General features: G+C 37.7%; 1 pseudogene; it reads right to left on the bottom strand.

Annotated features, from left to right (window-relative positions):
* Positions 1-17,076: 17,076 nt before the first annotated feature.
* Positions 17,077-17,672, bottom strand: LOC125118347 (60S ribosomal protein L9-like; annotated as a pseudogene).
* Between the last annotated feature and the right edge of the window lie 1,293 nt (positions 17,673-18,965).

Below are 18,965 nucleotides of genomic sequence, written 5' to 3'. Positions count from 1 at the left end.
TTTTACATATTGTTAAATTGCTTTCCAAACTATCAAAAATGGAATCTTCTTTAAACTCTTTTACTCTGGATATCGATTTTTCCCCCTAAATATCATTTGTTCCTCTGAGCAATTTAGAATTGGATATTAATTCCATGTGCTTTTTTAATTGTCTATTTAGGGCTGCACCTGCGACATATGGAAGTTCCCAGGCTAGGGGTCAAGTTGGAGCTGTAGCCACTGGCCACAGCCACAGCAATGCCAGATCCAAGCTATATATGTGACCTACACAGTGCTGGATCCTTAACCCACTGAGTGAGGATGGAGATTGAACCTGCATTCTCATGGTTACTAGTAGGGTTCTTAATCTGCTGAGCTGCAGTAGGAACTCCTAATTCTGTGTGCTTTTGATGAAATGAATCAGATAATACTTAACATGAAAGTCATCACAGCTGTAACATGGTGATACTTTGTAAGAGAGATGGAGATGAGTATGAGAATTAGCTACATGATAGTAAAATGACAGCCATGCTATATAAATAATCTGTATAAAGGAAAGCTCATCAGAGAAATGTAGAACAGAGGGACACAAGTGGCACTGGAAAAAACACAAAAGTAAAATGCATTTGTGCACCATTCTTGTTTCTTTCTTTTCTTTTTTCTTTCCTTTTTTTTTTTTTGCTTTTTAGGGCCGCACCCACAGCTGTAGCCACTGGCCTACACCATAGCCACAGCAGCTTGGGATCTGAGCCATATCTGTGACCAACACCACGGCTCACTACAACACCAGATCCTTAACCCACTGAGCAAGGCCAGGGATTGAACCTGAAACCTCATGGTTACTAGTCGGATTCGTTTCTGCTGCACCATGATGGGAAATCCACTTGTGCACCATTCTTGTACATAAACTGGGTTTTAAAAAATTTAACCAGTTATTATTCCTTTTTGTCATATTACTACCAATATGTTTTTTTCTTTTTCTTTTTTTTTTTGGCCACACCTGTGGCATGTGGAAGTTCCCAGGCCAGGAATCGAACCCATGCCACAGCAGCATGGGCCACTGCAGTGACAATGATGGATCTTTAACATGTTGAGCCACATAGGACCTTCACACCAATATGTTTATGATAAGATCATGGTATACAGTTTCTATCATAGTCAACATAGCACCCTGGGAGATTTAGTTAGGCCAGAGCTATGACATATTGGTCTTAGGGAATAGTACCAATCCAGAGCCAATTATTGCCTTCAGAAGTCTCTTGCCAGAAACTAGTGTATTGCAAATTACATATTTTATTCTTGAGACACTATGAGCTTGATTTATTTTTCCATCCAGTTGACTAGATTCCACCTGGTAGAAAGATAAACCCCCAAAGAATCTTTCTTCTCTAGTCCCTAGAGCCGACCATAATAAAACAACAAATCTTATTATTTTAATATGTCTTCTTTATTTAGTTCTTTGGCAGACAGTGTAAGTGCTATATAAATTAAGTAAGATATAATCTTTAGTATCAAGGGGCCTAGTTGGGAAATAAGAGTAACAACTAAAACAAAGGATAAATGATACAATGTAGCATAATTAATTGCTCAATTATCTGAAACTTAGTGAATATAGGAATTCTAAGAAGAGAGAGATCAATGAACACTATAGTGGTTGCTGAAAACTTCATGGATTTTCTTGGTGAAGCTAAATTTGGATTTGAGTTACATAAAAACAGTGGGAGGAGGTATGTCAGGTAGTGCCAACAGTATGAATAAAGGTACACAAATAGGGATGAACAAGTTTATTCATGGAACAGTGAGATAATTACTCCTAACAGTGGGTAAATTTGGGGGAAAAAAGGTAAAATGTGACTGGATTATGGAGGACCTGTAAGTGACCCACAATAGTAACATAAACATGAAACATGCAAGAAAGAAAATATCATTGGAGGTGGACAGTATTTTAACTGGCTAAGAAAATGTTTCTGTTATCCAGGTTGAAGAAATGGCAGTAAATCTGTGGAACTGGACAGTTACCAGAGTAGGTTTGCTTATAAGTGAAGAGCAGAAAGTTAAATGTACGTATATGTTTTGTGACTCACAGTAGTCTTATTATACAGTAGACTGTGCTATTGCAGTTTAAATAATATTTTGACCAGTTCTTAGGTAGAGATTTTTTAAAAGAACACTAAACAAAACAACCTGTAAACAATGGTTCAAGCAAACAGCCTGACTTGGTTGTATGATTTTTCAGAGGTTAGCTTCTTATTTATAAAAATTTATTTATTATTATTATTTTTTCACTGTATCCGTGGCACATGGTAATTCCCAGGCCAAGGATTGAACCTGTGCTTGCAGTTGTGACCTGAACCATAGCTGCAGCAACACTGTATCTTTAACCTGCTGTGCCACAAAGGAACTTCCATAAATTTAAAAGCATAACTAGAAGAAATAGTCTGTTGGTGAACAGCAAAGATGATAAAAGGATGGTAAAAGGAGAACTTGAAGAAATGTTAAAGGACATGGGTTATTTCCCTGGAGAAAAGATGATCAGAATCTTCAGGATTCTGAAGAACCATAAAAAAGGATTTTTCCCTCTCCATTAACAAAATAATCAAGTTCCTGATGTGGCACAGTAGGTTAAGAATCCAACGGCTTGAGTCACTGTAGGGGTGTGAGTTCGAGCCCCAGCCCAGCACAGTGGGTTAAAGGATCTGGTGTTGCTGTAGCTGAGGTCACAGCTGCAGCTTGGATTCAGTCCCTAGCCTGGAAACTTCCACATGCCAAGGATGTGGCCATAAAGAATAAAATAAAATAATGAAAAATGTTCCTATGTGAGGAATTTAGATTTAAAAATATGTAAAGAATAGTTTCTTTATGAGGTGGGTTTGATGAACATTGGATTGAGTTACTGAGAAAAATTATAGATTTTTTTTTTTTCTGAGAGCAAACAAGAATAACAAAACAGAAACCTAAAACCATACTCTTCAGCTTTGATATATTAAATATGATTCACTCTCTGGTAGAGTTTGATTGCTTTAGCTAAATGGGCAGGGTCTTGGATTTCCTGTTGTGGCTCAGCAGTAACAAGCTTGACTAATATCCATGAGGATGCGGGTTCAATCCCTGGCCCCCGCTCAGTGGGTTAAGGATCCAGCATTGCTGTGAGCTGCAGTGTAGGTCGCAGATGTGGCTTGGATCTGTTGTTGCTGTGGCTGTGGTGTAGGCTGGAAGCTGCAGCTCTGATTTGACTCCTAGCCTGGGAACTTCCATATGCTGCAGGTCTGGCCCTAAAAAGACAAATAAATAAATAAATAGGCAAGGTCTAGTGTGCTAACAGTTACTGATTTCCAACAAGGATAGTGCAAATAATGTGGAAAGTATATTGCCCCATTATAAAGGCAACAAACCAAAAGGTGAATCTCTGCAGTGCTTGACTTTGTAAAGACAAATGAATTTTTTCTGTATGCAACAAATAGAATTTATTATTAAATATTTATCTTTATGAATGTAGGCCAAACTGTATACAACTTCACGGTAACTAGTGGTTAATATAGTCAATAACTTACTTATTAGCCCACTCTTCTATTATAATGTTTAGAGAACAGTTCTGTTTCTAAATCTCAGAGAAATGTTGCTATCATTCTTCCTAAGAGCCTTATTTTTTATTTATTTTTGTCTTTTTGTCTTTTCTAGGGCCGCATCCACGGCATATGGAGATTCCCAGGCTAGGGCTCAAATCGGAGCTGTAGCCGCCAGCCTTTGCCAGAGCCACAGCAATGAGGGATCCGAGCCATGTCTGCAACCTACACCACAGCTCACAGCAAGGCCGGATCCTTAACCCACTGAGTGAGGCCAGGGTTCAAACCCACAACCTCATGGTTCCTAGTTGGATTCGTTAACCACTGATCCACGACGGGAACTCTGGATATGTTTTTTGATGACAGAAACCACATGATAAAGAGGTTATAGTAATTCAAACTTTCCTATTTTCAGGGTAAATGAATTGTATAATGAAGATATCTGTATTTTCTAAGTTATATTTTAAGAACATTTACCTCCTCTACAGAAAACAATTAAAAAGTTTCACATTTTAGGAGAATAATCTAAAACTATTCTGATGTTCGGAAATCTTGTCGGATGAATAGCTTTATTTTTTAAAATTTATTTTTGTCTTTTTGTCTTTTCTAGGGCCGCACCCACGGCATATGGAGGTTCCCAGGCTAGGGGTCGAATCAGAGCTGTAGCCACCGGCCTACACCAGAGCCACAGCAACTCAGGATCCGAGCCGTGTTTGTAACCTACACCACAGCTCACAGCAACGCCGGATCCTTAACCCACTGAGCAAGGCCAGGGGTCGAACCCGCAACCTCATGGTTCCTAGTCGGGTTCATTAACCACTGCGCCATGACGGGAACTCCATGAATAGCTTCATTTTTAATTCCTTTGGCTGTGCCCATGGCATGTGGAGGTTCCCAGGCCAGGGACTGAACCCACGCCACTGCAGCAACCCGAGCTGCTGCAGTGGCAACACTGGATCCTTAATCTACTGTGCCACAAGAGAACTCCTGAATAGCTTTAGATTTCAATTCTACTTAGAATTATTTTGCTGCCAGCATGGTACATACAAGAGCATCACGTAGAACTAGGTATCTTCAGTGAGTCTTTGAATTTAAGATCTGCAGAAAATAAAATTTGAAAATTAGATGTCTGTTCGAAGCATTCAACAAATGATTCATTTGATAACTTTTAGGTCATTTACTTTATATAATTGATTTTTTTAAAAAAAAACATTTTTAACAACAAAAATGGTTTTTCTTCATTCCTGTTTCTTCTTTATAGGTTTATATAAAAGGAGAATGAATGTTTTTTATTTATGAATGTCTGATTACTATTTTGCAGTACGGCATGTTGCTTGCAGGTTGATGTGTATGTGTGAAGGATCAGTAGCTTCAGAAGAAGCTATTCGAAGACAAATTTTGGTAAGTCCTAATTAAATCAGGAGAAGTGCAGATGCAGTGAGTTAGTTATTACTCCTATGATGATGGTTGAAGTTACTGTAAACCTGGAAGGGGTTTATATCCCTTAGTGCTATTACTTTAATGATAATTATATCTATTACAATTAAAGATCTCAGAGGTACTGTAGTTGTTGTTATAGAGATTCAGGGGACTAAATAGTAAACTTATAATTCAGGATTATGAAAGTAATAAAAAGTAATAGTTTTCTGTTCTACCCCTTCCTACCCCCTGTCTTGCTCCCTAGAGGCAAGTATTTTTTTTTAATGGAAAATATTTTCCCCAGTGTTTTATTGTTTATTTATTTGGCCGCACCCACAGCATGTGGAAGTTCCAGGGCCAGAACCCACGCCACAATAGCGACTTGAGCTACAGTAGTGACAACGCCAGATCCTTAAACTGCCATGCCACAAGGGAACTCCTTTCCCAGTGTTTTTAAACAGTATTTTATTGAAAAGCTCAGATGTACACACAAAATCAAAAAAATAGTATGATTCCCCTATTTACCCATCACTCAGCTAGAGTAATCATCAGCTCATGACCACTCTTTGTTTCTTCTATATTTCCTTCAACAGCAAACCCTTGGCCCCATGGATTATTTTGAAACAAATCCAAAGAAACATTGTTTTGCTCATAAATATTTTCAGTATACATCTCTAAAAGATAGGATATATTTTTTATTCAAACAAACTCAACTCCCATTATCATACCTGATAAAATTTAATACTTTTCTAAAATTATCAAATATACTGTCTTCCCTCCCTACAACCCCCACACCCCCAGCTTACCCCCTTCTCTTTCTTTTCAGTTGGTTACAAGGTCCACACCCTGTATTTTGTTAATATGTTCTATAGATTCCTAAATTCTGGATTCTGATAACTGTACCCTCATGGTATCATTTAATATAGTCCTCTGTTTTTCCTCTAAACTTGTAGTTAGATTTAGCAGCTTGATCTGACTCAGGTTCAATTTTATCAAGAATAATTCATAGGAGGTGCGGTGTACTTCCATCAGGAGACACTAGTGTCTGCTTGTCTCTGTTGCGTTAGTGCCCTTTGATGATTATTGTCCCCAGAACCATTATTTCTGTAGGTGCTTACATATTCTAATTCTGTATTCCTTCTTTGTTTATTAGCTGGAATAGAGAGAAACTTTACCTTATCAATACTTGGTTACTCTGAAGTATAAGTATACTTTGTGTAATAAAATCCTGACTCTTTCCCTTTATTTAAACAGTTTTCAGTATAATGAATTGGTTCTGTAACATCTTTAAATGATGACTGAGTAGGTTTTTTTTAAAAAAAGTTTTTTTTTGTTTTTTTGTTTTTTTTTGTCTTTTTGCTATTTCTTGGGCCGCTCCTGCGGCATATGGGAGGTTCCCAGGCTAGGGGTCTAATCAGAGCTGTAGCCGCCAGCCTACGCCAGAACCACAGCAACGCAGGATCCGAGCCGCGTCTGCGACCTACACCACAGCTCACGGCAACGCCAGATCGTTAACCCACTGAGCAAGGGCAGGGACTGAACCCGCAACCTCATGGTTCCTCGTTGGATTCATTAACCACTGCGCCACGACGGGAACTCCCTAAAAAAAGTATTATTGTAAATTCATGGATTTTAACATATTAAATGACTTTCAATCCATGGTAGTAGTTATTTTTATTGAAGTACACTGTCCTATTTTTGGCTGGTAGGAGCCTCTTTAAGTGATTATGAGTTCTTTTGGCATGACTCCAGTAGTCTTTACTGGTTTTATTTGGTTTCTGATATGCCAGCATATCTAGGCTAATCTCATACAGTTCCTGCCCTAGATCTGGAATCATCCATTCCTCCAAGGAGCCTTTTTTCCTTTTAGTGGAGAATGTTATGCAGAAACCATAGTCTGGATGTTGTTAGTGCTCATTGCTACTGCATTGGTCATTGTTTTGAGACCTTTTAGTGGATAGAGCTATGAACTATATATTTTTTAAAAAGAAAAAGTATATAATGAGTTCATATTGATATTTCCAATTGATATTTAGGATTACAGGGTTTTACTTAGCTTCTTGATTTTATATTTGTATCTCTTTGGCACTTTTTAAAAATCTTGGTGCCTAACATTAAAGTAGTGAATAACTTCTATCCTAGAAAATGTATACTCATAACAGTTTCAGAATATAGCACTATTAATATTATTACTTAGAATGATTTCTAAAGACATTTAGGAATCTTTGCACTTTTATTCTTAGGATATAGCCCACTAAGGATGTACTGTCAAAGCACTGTTTTAATATTATTTTAAAATTACTTGAAATAATTCCTTTCTCTGTGATTAAGCTATTGACTTGATACATAGTTAGGTTTATTTCTTTCTGTTTGCTTTTGATTTTTGGTGATTGCTCCCTCTCTACCCATTTTGATTGAATTTTGTTTTATAATTATGTAAAATATTGACATGGTTCTGAACTCAAATCTACTAAAGGAAGTATATTCAGATAAATCTAGCTTCTGTCTCTGTTATCTTCACCTCGTTCCCTCCCTTCTCCTGTAAATAACTATTTTATTTTATTGTTTATCCTTTTGGTATGTATGTATATATGTATGCATATATTTTATTAAAGTACAGTTAATTTATGATACTATATTGGTTTCATGTGTATAACATAGTGATTCAATATTTTTATAGACTATATTCCATTTAAAGTTATTATAAAATAATGGCTGTATTTCCCTGTGCTGTAAATATATCCTTGTAGCTTGTTTATTTTATACATAGTAGTTTGTACCTCTTAATCCCCTATCCCTATCTTGTCCCTTCTTCCTTCCCTTTCCCCACTGGTAACCACTAGTTTGTTCTCTATATCTGTGAGTTTGTTTCTGTTTTATTATATACATTTGTTTATTTTATCTTTTAGAGTCCACATGTAAATGATAACATAGAGTATTTGTCTTTTTCTCCTTTTGTTTTTTTTAAATTTTTATTAAGATATAGTTGATTTAGTGTTGTGCCAGTTTCTGCTGTATAGCAAAGCAACTCAGTCATATATATATATATATATATATATATATATATATATTCTTTTTAAAAATATTATTTTCCATTATGATCTATCCCAGGAGATTGGATATAGTTTCCTGTGCTACACAGCAGGACCCCATTGTCCATCCATTCTAAACATAATAGTTTGCATCAACTAACCCCAAACTCCTAGTCCCTCCTATTCCCTCCCCACTCCTCCTTGGCAACCACAAGTTTGTTCTCTATGTCTGAGAATCTGTTTCTGTCAGTGGACATTTAGATTGTTTCCATGTCTTGGTTATTGAGAATAGTGCTGCTATGAACATAGTGGTGCATTATGTTTTCGAATTAAGTTTTTCTCTGGAAATATGCCCAGCAGTGGGATTGCTGGATCATACGGTAGTTCTATATTTAGTTTTTTGAGGAACCTCCATACTGTTTTCCATAGTGGCTGTACCAATTTACACTCTCTCTCTTTTTTTTCAGGGCTATAACCATGGCATATGGAGGTTCTCAGGCAAGGGGTCGAATCAGAGCTATAGCTGCTGGCCTACACCACAGCCACAGCAACGCCAGATCCAAGCCGTGTCTGTGACCTACACCACATCTCATGGCAACACCAGATCCTTAACCCACTGAGCGAGGCCAGGGATTGAACCTGTGTCCTTATGGATCCTAGTCAGATTCGTTTCTGCTGAGTCACAACAGGAATGCCTTTCTTTTTCTTTTTCTGTTTTTTTTTTTTTTTTTTTTTTTTTTTTTTTTTTTTTTTTTTTTCCAGTTTACATTCTTACCAACAGTGTAGGAGGGTTCTCTTTTCTCTATACCCTCTCTAGCATTTGTTACTTGTAGACTTATTAATGATGGCCGTTCTGACCCATGTAATGTGAAGACCTAAATGGACATCTCTCATTTTGGTTTTTATTTTTTATTTTATTTTATTTTTGTCTTTTTGCCATTTCTTGGGCCGCTCCCGCGGCATATGGAAGTTTCCAGGCTAGGGGTTGAATTGGAGCTGCAGCCGCAGGCCTACACCACAGCCACAGCAATGTGGGATCCTAGCTGCGTCTGCAACTTGCACCACAGCTCACGGCAACGCTGGATCCTTAACCCACTGAGCAAGATCAGGGATCGAACCCACAACCTCATGGTTCCTAGTTGGTTTCGTTAACCACTGAGCTACGAAGGGAACTCCCAACATTTTGGTTTTTATTTAAAAAGATTTTTTTAGGGCCACACCCACGGCATATGGAAGTTCCTGGGCTAGGGGTTGAATCAGATCTGTAGCTGCCAACCTATGCCACAGCAATGCCATATCTGAGCTGCATCTGCGACCTTCACCATGGTTCATGGCAATGCTGGATCCATAACCCATTGAGTGAGACCAGGGATCAAACCTGCATTCTCCTGGATTTGTTACACTGGGCCACAATAGGACTTATTGGTTTTTATTTTTTTAAATTTTATTTATTTATTTATTTATTTATTTATTTATTTATTTATTTATTTTTGTTGTCTTTTCTAGGGCCACACCTGCAGCATATGGAGGTTCCCAGGCTAGGGGTCTAATCGGAGCTGTAGCCACTGGCCTTCGCCAGAGCCACAGGAATGTGGGATCCGAGCCGCATCTGCAACCTACACCACAGCTTGCAGCAAGACCCGATCCTTAACCCACTGAGCGAGGCCAGAGATTGAGCCCGCAACCTCATGATTCCTAGTCAGATTCGTTAACTACTGAGCCACTATGGGAACTCCTGGTTTTTATTTTTTACCTCTTTATTTTTGGGTTTTGTTTGGCTGCACCCATGGCATATAGGAGTTCCTGGGCCAGGGATTGAACCTTTGTCACAGAAACAACCCAAGCTGCTGCAGTGACAATGCCAGACCGTTAACTTGCTGTGCTGCAAGGGAACTCCTCCCTTTGTTTTTTGTTTTTTGTTTTGTCTTTTGTCCTTTTAGAGCCGAACCTATGGCATATGGAGGTTCCCAGGCTAGGGGTCTAATTGGAGCTGTAGCTGCTGGCCTACGCCACAGTCACAGGAACGCAGGATCTGAGCCATGTCTGTGACCTATACCACAGCTCACGGCAATGCTGGATCCTTAAGCCACTAAGGAAGGCCAGGGATCATGAATGCTAGTCAGATTCGTTAACCACTGAGCCTGAACAGGAACTCCCCTTTGTTTTCTGTTTTTTTTTTTAATACAATGATTTTTATTTTTTCCATTATAGCTGGTTTTCCACTGTACAGCATGGTGACCCAGTTACACATACACGAATACATTCTTTTTTCTTACTTTATCATGCTCCATCATAAGTGACTAGACATAGTTCCCAGTGCCACACAACAGGATCTCATTGTTAATCCATTCCAAAGGCAATAGTCTGCATCTATTAACCCCAAATTCCCAATCCATTCCACTCCCTCCCTCACCCTCTCCCCCTTGGCAACCACAAATCTATTCTCCAAGTCCATGATTTTCTTTTCTGTGGGAAGGTTCCTTTGTGCCATATATTAGATACCAGAGATAAGTGATGTCATATGGTGTCTGTCTTTCTCTTCCTAACTTACTTCACTCAGTGTGAGAGTCTCTAGTTCCATCCATGTTGCTGCAAATGGCATTGTCGTTCTTTTTTATGGCCGAGTAGTAGTCCATTGTGTACACATACACCACATCTTCCTAATCCAGTCATCTGTCGATGGACATTTGGGTTGTTTCCATGTCTTGGCTCTTGTGAATAGTGCTGCAGTGAACATGTGGGTGCATGTGTCTCTTTTAAGGAAAGTTTTGTCTGGATATATGCCCAAGAGTGGGATTGCTGGGTCATATGGTAGTTCTATGTATAGTTTTCTGAGGTACCTCCATTCTGTTCTCCATAGTGGTTATACCAGCTTAGATTCCCACCAGCAGTGCAGGAGGGTTCCCTTTTCTCCACACCTCCTCCAGCACTTGTTATTTGTGGACTTATTAATGATGGCTGTTCTGATTGGTGTGAGGTGGGTATCTCGTGGTAGTTTTGATTTGCATTTCTCTAATAATCAGGGATGTTGAGCATTTTGTCATGTGCTTGTTGGCCATCTGTATATCTTCCTTGGAGAAATGTCTATTCAGGTCTTTTGCCCATTTTTCCATTGGGTTGTTGGTTTTTTTGCTGTTGAGTTGTATACGTTGTTTGTGTATTTTAGAGATTAAGCCCTTGTCAGTGCATCGTTTGAAACTATTTTCTCCCATTCTGAAAGTTGTCTTTTTGTTTTCTTTTTGGTTTCCTTTGCTGTGCAAAAGCTTGTCAGTTTGATTAGGTCCCATTGGTTTATATTTGCTTTTATAAAACTTTCTCTGACATCAGCCTTACAAATATTTTCTCTGGTCAGTCTCCCAAAGCAACAGAAATAAAAGCAAAAATAAATCCCTTTGTTTTTAAAATATAAGGAAATAAGTATATATTCATATATGCCCCCAAGATTCTTAGATATTGGTAGCATTCCATGTATATACTTTTCTCCACCTTTTTAAAAAAAACCCATTTAACATTATATCCTAGAAATTACTCCATAGCAGTATATAGAGTTAGTCCTCATTTTCTTATAGCTAGTTATTATTCAGTTGGTGATTGTACCTTGTTGTATTCAATCAGCCCTCTTTGATGGACATTTGGGTGCTGCAATGAATTGCTTTGTGCATTTGTCTTTTCCTATTTTAAGGGTATTACTTGTGACCATTTTTGTTTTTATTTCTCATGTTTACGTCCATGTATCTTAATCGTATGCTTGTATCACTCCATTAGTTTGCTAGAGCTGCCATAACAAAATACTGTAGAGTAGGTGCTCTAAACAATAGAAATTTCTTTACTTTTTTTGGTCTTTTTAGGGCTGTACCTATGGCATATAGAGGTTCCCAGGCTAGGGGTCGAATCAGAGCTATAGCTGCCAGCCTATGGCACAGCCATAGCAATGCCAGATCCTAGCTGCGTCTGTGACCTATACCAGAGCTCATGGCAATGCCAGATACTTAACCCAGTGAGTGAGGCCAGTGATCGAACCAGCATCCTCATGGATCCCAATCAGATTCGTTTCTGCTGAGCCATGACGGGAACTCCTAGAAATTTATTTTCTTACCCTTCTGTTCGAGACCAAGATCCAAGGTAAAGGTCTTAGAAGGTTTGTTTTCTTTTGAGGACTGTATCTTGCCCTGCAGTTAGCTTCCTTTCAGTGTGTCCTCATATGGCATTTCCTCTGGGCACGCACATCCCTGGTGACCCTTTGTGTGTCCAAATTTCCTCTTATAAGGATACCTCAGATTGCAGTAGGGCCCACCCTACTGGTCTCATTTTAACTTCATCATTTCAGTAAAGGCCCTGTCTCTGAATACAGTCAAATTTTGAGGTACTAGGAATTAGGGCTTCAACATATGAATTTCTTTAGGGGATGGGCGACACAGTTCAGTCTATAAGAATTAAATTTTGATTTATCAGCTTCATATATGATTTATTTCTTTCCACTATGATAAGTGAAGATTTTTTTTTGTCTTTTGTCTTTTTGTTGTTGTTGTTGTTGCTATTTCTTGGGCCGCTCCCGCGGCATATGGAGGTTCCCAGGCTAGGGGTTGAATCGGAGCTGTAGCCGCCGGCCTACGCCAGAGCCACAGCAACACGGGATCCGAGCCGCGTCTGCAACCTACACCACAGCTCACGGCAACGCCGGATCGTTAACCCACTGAGCAAGGGCAGGGACCTAACCTGCAACCTCATGGTTCCTAGTCGGATTCATTAACCACTGCGCCACGACGGGAACTCCTGATAAGTGAAGATTTATCTCATATCACCTCCTTTCAGTTTTTGTTAGTTATAGTATACTGTGTTTGTTGTTTGTTTTGGTCACGTCTTCGAGCAGCTCAACATGGGATCTCAGTATTCAGACCAGTGATTGAACCTGGGCCGCAGTAATGAAAGCGCCAAATCCTAACCACTAGACCACCAGTGAACTCCTTCATACTGTTTTTAATTTATATGATGGCTATCTTTTAAAACTTTAAAATTTTTATTTCTTCCTCTCTCAGTTTTGTACAGTACATCTTTACTTTTAACTCTGTGAGCATATTAGTACCTTTATCATTCTCTCTCTCTTTCCTCACCTTTAAACCTCCAACGTCTGTTACCTCTAACATTTGTATTTTTGGCTTTATTGATTTCAAAGAATGGAAACTAGAAGGAGCATTTTATTGATGGTCAGTACTGTTTAATTCTGTGGTTAATAATAGTATCTTTCTTTATGTTTCCATCTTTTAGTTGTCTTAATTCTAGTTCTTCAGGTATTCTGTTTGTTGAGTGTGATATCCTTTCATACTATTTGTTTCCCTCAAACTTTTGCTGATTCTTGCTCATGTATGAGATTCCTTGATAGTCTTCTGTGAATACCATGTCACACTGTTTACAATAACCTGAATCCAGCAGCTGATGGAGAATCAGGACGAGAGGTTTTGCACTGATCTTTGTTGTCAGACAACTGGAATTCTACTTTTCTCTAGCCTAATTTATTGTACTCACTGTTCCTTCCTGGGGAGGAGAGGAGAATTACTTCTCAGGGGTGAAGGCTGTTGCCTGATACGCCTACTGTTCATATCTAGAATGTTTCCACATTTTGCATTTTTGTGCATTTTAGGATGTGGATTTTTGCCTCATTCCATTTGCCTCATTCTGTTTTTCAGATCAATTGAAAATGCCCCTTGGAGTTCCCGTCGTGGCTCAGTGGTTAACGAATCTGACTGGGAACCATGAGGTTGCGGGTTTGATCCCTGGCCTCGCTCAGTGGGTTAAGGATCTGGCATTGCCAGGAGCTGTGGTGTAGGTCACAGACACGGCCTGGATCCCGCGTTGCTGTGGCTTTGGCATGGGCCAGGGGCTACAGCTCTGATTAGGATTAAACCCCTAGCCTGGAACCTCCATATGTCATGGGTGCAGCCCTAGAAAAGACAAAAAAAAAAAAAGAAAATGCCCCTGAACTTTTTCAGGACTATTATTAATATGAAAAATGTGTATTTTTTTCTTTTGTTTCTAGAAAATATATACAAATCCCTAGGAATTATACATATAAAATATAAATATTTCATAATATATATTTATATATCATTTTTAGTGATTTATAGTATATATGCTATATATAATATTTATAAAATTCATAAATATTATAGTATATCAAATTTTAGTGTATCATAGTATGTACTATACATACACATCATTTATAAGGATTTATAATAGGAGTGGCTATAGTGTGTGCTCAGTCCTCCATTTTGATTCACTCCTTGTTTGCTTCCATAGCATTTGTGCATATCACATATCAAGTATTTATCTAGATGTCTGTTAGTTATAATACTCTGAGCTTCTTTAGGATGCTTGGCATGTAAAGGGTACATAATAGACATTTTCTAGATTAATAAAAATTTTTATTAGATATGTAATTAAAAACTAGATATGTTGACTTAATAGTCTAATGTTTATCATAACTTTCTTCAAGTTATGCAGCATTAATTTTTAGAAGTTTCTCTTCCTGTCCAAATTATCCCAATGTTTTCATTTAATGTTTTCTTAGATATATGTTTTCAAGTCTATTAATTTTTTATTATTGCTTTTTAGGAAAGACCATTTTTTCCTTAATTACGGCATTCCAAGACAGACCATCAAACTCTAATAAATGCTTACTGTTATTTTTTTGTTTTCTATGAATTAAACTACTGAAAATGGACAGAGGATTAAATATTTTCTCCATTATAATCCTCAGCCAGTTTGGAAGATGTATAAATTTTTAAAAATTATTTTCTAACTTCTTTCTTTCAGATGAATGTAAAAACAGGAAAAGGGTGGGTGGATGTTGGAAATGCTGTGATCGCTGATGAATTTTTTCAAGCTGCCATGGCTGTAAGTTACCATCGATTTTTAGCTGTGGCAATTATTAGGAACAGTTGTGATAATTCTCATCATTACATTGTTTGTGGTTTATTTTCTAGGGTCTGGAACAATTATATGTCAGATTAATGCAGAGGAGCTCTACTGAGGCCCATGTGACTATGCAGAAGATTGCTGTGGAGAGGGACCTTTTGAAAGTGCTTTCTTACCAAGCAGAGTCAGTAGGTATTATAGGCACCAGAGCCTCACACTGGGGCATTTTGTATCTGTAAATGCAAAAGTGGCGAGATGCAACCTATTAGAAGAAAGTCAGGTGCCATTGGTCTTTTATAGGGTATTATATTTGACCGTTTTAATCTCTCTTTTGTATCTGAAGGTGACTTTACTAACGGTGACTGGTATCTGTTGGGGTGGATAAGATTGAAAAGACTGTTATATAACTACTCATTATTTTCAGCCACTGCATGTAATATCTATCGTTTATTTATGGCAGTGGCCTCTACTTGAAACACCTGTCTCTGTGACTTCACAGTCTACCTAAAATATTTGCTAGAAAAGAGCCTTCACCTTTGCAGTTATTCTCGGTTGTTTGTTGATGTTTTCTAAAAATTTACTGCTATTAGTGTTCAAAGTTGTACTTTACCTCTGTTTGGCTTGTGGATTTCCTCCTTTTGTGATCATGTAGTTAGGTGTGCATTTTCATTTGACAGAATGTAAGCTATGATGACTTTGTTCTCTGAAATTATGTAATTCTAGAGATGAAAGAGACCTTAAAAATCATCTAGAATGTTATTTTTATTTAATATCTTCATTGAGATATAATTAATATACTATAAAATTCACACATTTAAAATGTACTATTCAGTGGTTTTAGTATATTCACAGAATTGCACAACCTTCACCACAATCTTAAGTTTAAAACATTTTCATTACCCAAAAAGAAACCCCCTATCTATTATTAGTCACTCCCTATTCCTCCTGACCCCAGCCACCCATCTTTCTGTCTTTATAGGTTTACCTATTCTGGACATTTCAAATAAATGAAATCATACAACAATTGGCCTTTTTTTTCTTTTTTTGTTACTTAATGAATTTTATTACATTTATAATTGTATAGCAATCATCAAACCCAATTTTATAGCATTTCCATACCAAATCAACAATTAACCTTTTGTGATTAGCTTCTTGTACTTAACATAGTTTCAGGGTTAATCCTTGTGTACCAACAATTTTATTATCAAATATTCCATTGTATGGATATATCACATTTTGTCTATCCATTCATCTATTGATGAACATTTGGATTGTTTCCAATTTGGCGCTATTATGAATAATTCTACTGTAAATGTTCATGTGCAGATTTTTATGTATAAATCTTTTTATTTCTCTTGGATATATATCTAGGAGCAGAATTGCTAAATAACATGATGACTCTATGTTTAAACTTTTGTGAAACTGCCAGACTATTTTCCACTGCAGCTGTATTATTTTACACTTGCACCACTAGACTATAAGGGTTCCAATATCTGAGCTATTATAGATTTAGCATGTATATTTAGGTCTGTGATCCATTTCAAGTTAATTTTCGGGTATGGCATGAGGTGGGAGTTGAACTTCATTCTTTTTCATGTAGCTATCCAGTTGCTCCAGAACCGTTTGTTGAAAAGACTATTTTTTCCCCACTGAATGGTCTTGGCACTCTTGATCATAAATGTGAGGGTTTATTTGTGGACTCTTTGATTCTGTTCCATTGATCTCTATGTTTGTACTTACGCCAATGCCACAGTGTCTTGATTACAGTAGCTATGTAGTCAGTTTTGAAATCGTATTTGTTATTTTTCAAGATTTTTTGACTATTCTGGGTCTCTTGCCTTTTCATATGAATTTTAGGATAAGCGTGTCAATTTATGTAACAAAGCCATCTGGGGTTTTGATAGACATAGCATTGAATCTGTAGATCAATTTAAGGAGTATATCTTAATAATGTTAAGTGTTCTGATGCATGAATATGAGATGTCTTTCCATTTATTTTGATTTTGTTTAATTCCCTCTTTTTTTATTTTTCCATTATAGCTAGTTTACAGTGTCCTGTCAATTATCTTTTTTTTCTAAGTCAATAGACTTTTTATTGTATAGTAAAACATCACAAATGAATCTGAAGAATCATCTGGCATCTTGTTTCTGTAGCTGGGACAACTCAGATCTTACTCGTCAGCCTTCTGAACTGTTCCTTTTTTGGAAACATAGATACCATCCAAAAATTTTCCAATATTCTTTTTCTTAACTATTGTGGCTTGCTGAATCAAAGCAGCTGAATTTGATACAAGTTCAATGTTGTTTCCGTCTAAAATCAGCTCATCTTTCTGGCCTGAGTTACTGAATAAGCAACCCCTGGCCTCATCCAGACCCTGTGGATGTATTTTTCATCCCCAAAATTTCGGATTTCAACAAGAGAATCATTCTCCTGAATAACAACGTTGATGGGGAAGTGAGCATACACAGACCTCATCTTGTAATGGAAGCCCAGTGTAACACCCTTGATCATATTCTGTATATGACTATAGATGGTGCGAACAGTAGCCAGTTCCTTTCTATTTTCCCACCATTTGTCAACCTGGAGCCTCTTCTTTTTTTTCCCAAGGAGTCTGAGTTCTGCATTAATGTGGTTGAAGTCTCTCTTCAGAGTGCCTATGGGGCCCTTCACAATGACTGTGGATCCTTTCAGAGTGATGTTGACATTTTCTGGAAGGTCGACAGTCTGATTGCTGAGAATGGTCTTCATTCTCGCAGTAGATGTGGCAAAGAGTTTCTGTCAATTTTCTACTGTATAGCAAAGTGACCCAGTCACACATACATATATACATTCTTTTCTTACATTCTCCATCATGCTCCATCATAAGTGACTAGACATAGTTCCAGTGCTATACAGCAGGATCTCATTGCTTATCCATTCCAAAGGCAATAGCTTGCATCTATTAACCCCAGTCTCTCCTCCTCCTTCCCCCTCCCCTTTGGCAACCCACAGGTCTGTTCTCCAAGTCCATGAGTTTCTTTTCTGTGGAAAGGTTCATTTGTGCTGTATATTAGATTCTAGATATAAGTGATGTCATATGGTATTTGTCTTTCTCTTTCTGACTTACTTCACTTGGTATGAGAGTCTCTAGTTCCATCCATGTTGCTGCAAATGGCATTATTTTGTTCTTTTTTTATGGCTGAGTAGTATTCCATTGTGTATATATACCACATCTTCTTAATCCATTCATCTATTGATGGACATGTAGGTTGTTTCTATGTATTCGCTATTGTGAATAGTGCTGCAGTGAACATACAGGTGCATGTGTCTTTTTCAAGGGAAGTTTTGTCTGGATATATGCCCAAGAGTGGGATTGCTGGGTAATATGGTAGTTCTGTATTTAGTTTTCTGAGGTACCCATACTATTTTCCATAGTGGTTGTACCAATTTACATTGCCACCCACAGTGCAGGAGGGTTCCCTTTTCTCCACACCCCCTCCAGCACTTGTTATTTGTGGACTTATTAATGATGGTCATTCTGATTGGTGTGAGGTGGTATCTCCTAGTATTGATTTGCATTTCTCTAATAATCAGGGATGTTGAGCATTTTGTCATGTGCTTGTTGGCCATCTGTATATCTTCCTTGGAGAAATGTCTATTCAGGTCTTTTGCCCATTTTTCCATTGGGTTTTTTTTTTTTTTTTTGCTGTTGTATACGTTGTTTGTATATTTTAGAGATTAAGCCCTTGTCTGTTGCATTGTTTGAAACTATTTTCTCTCATTCTGTAGGTTGTCTTTTTGTTTTTTTATGGTTTTCTTTGCTGTGCAAAAGCTTGTAAGTTTGATTAGGTCCCATTGGTTTATTTTTGCTTTTATTTCTGTTGCCTTTAGAGACCTGAGAAATCATCTGTACAGCTGATGTCAGAGAATGTTTTGCCTATGTTCTCTTCCAGGAGTTTGACGGTGTCTTGTCTTACGTTTAAGTCTTTAAGCCATTTTGAGTTTATTTTTATTTTTTAAATTATAAAACTGAGGTTCAGAGAGAGAATGTGAGTTAGTTGAAGACCACAACCAAGATTT

This window comes from Phacochoerus africanus, chromosome X (assembly GCF_016906955.1).
Source record: "Phacochoerus africanus isolate WHEZ1 chromosome X, ROS_Pafr_v1, whole genome shotgun sequence".
Taxonomy (NCBI): domain Eukaryota; kingdom Metazoa; phylum Chordata; class Mammalia; order Artiodactyla; family Suidae; genus Phacochoerus; species Phacochoerus africanus.
This window is presented reverse-complemented; position numbering and strand designations above follow the sequence as displayed.